At 37.6% G+C, this 943-nt stretch overlaps 1 non-coding gene across 1 annotated transcript; it reads left to right on the forward strand.

Annotated features, from left to right (window-relative positions):
* Positions 1 to 240: 240 nt before the first annotated feature.
* LOC111783886 lies at positions 241 to 346 on the forward strand. Its single transcript, XR_002813440.1, has one exon. It is a non-coding gene; the product is annotated as a small nucleolar RNA R71 (small nucleolar RNA).
* Positions 347 to 943: the final 597 nt, after the last annotated feature.

A 943-nucleotide genomic window follows, 5' to 3' on the forward strand; every position in this document is an offset into this window, starting at 1 on the left:
CGAAGCTAGTTGAGCGTTGATAGAGGACAAAGCATCAACTTCAAGTACTCCTTGGGTCTTCTTTCTTGGGTTGCTTCTCACATCGGCCCATTAACAATTGTTAGATGCTATTCTCTCTAAAATCTCATATGCTTCATCGTATGTCTTTGACAAAATAGCTCCATTGGTAGAAGCATCAACTACTTGTTTAGTAGCAATATTTAATCCATTGTAGAAAGTCTCCATTTGTATTAATGAGGTAGTCCATGGTGAGGACACTTTCTAAGCATCTCCTTAAATCTTTCCCAAGCTTCGCTTAATGTCTCATCTTCAAACTGTTGAAAAGCAACAATCTCATTTCTGAACCGTGCGTTACTAGTGGGTAGAAAGTACTTGATAAAAAATTTCTCTGCTAGACTATTCCAAGAATCAATTGTTCTCGGTGCTAAGGTATTCAACCATGATTTAGCACCATCCCTCAAAGAATAAGGGAACAAGCTCAATGTAATCACGTCTTTATCCACTCCTTGAAATCAAAATGAGTCACTAACTCCCAAAAATGACTTTAAATGTAGGTGGGGATCTTTTGACGGTAGTCCATAAAATTGTCCAATGGTTTGCAACATTTGAAACATCACGAGCTTTAGCTCAAACATGGTTGCTTGCATTTCGGGCCTAATAATGCACGGATTTAGCTCTTCCACGTCACTGCCTTATCTACACTATGAGCAAATGTTAGATGCAACCACTATAGTATAGATATATTCTTAGATAATTACTATATCTTCTTTCATACCGTCTTAAAAAATACAGATATCTTCACCGTATGAGACTAGCTTGAACTAAATCCTCCAACCTTAAAGCAGTATGAGAGAGGACGGATACCAGAAAGAATCACCTTGTAGCCGTCGAAATTTGAGTCGATTCAATCAGATTCTACTTTCGCTATAGTTTCACTAATGAA

Source organism: Cucurbita pepo, unplaced genomic scaffold (assembly GCF_002806865.2).
Source record: "Cucurbita pepo subsp. pepo cultivar mu-cu-16 unplaced genomic scaffold, ASM280686v2 Cp4.1_scaffold000123, whole genome shotgun sequence".
Classification (NCBI taxonomy): Eukaryota; Viridiplantae; Streptophyta; class Magnoliopsida; order Cucurbitales; family Cucurbitaceae; genus Cucurbita; species Cucurbita pepo.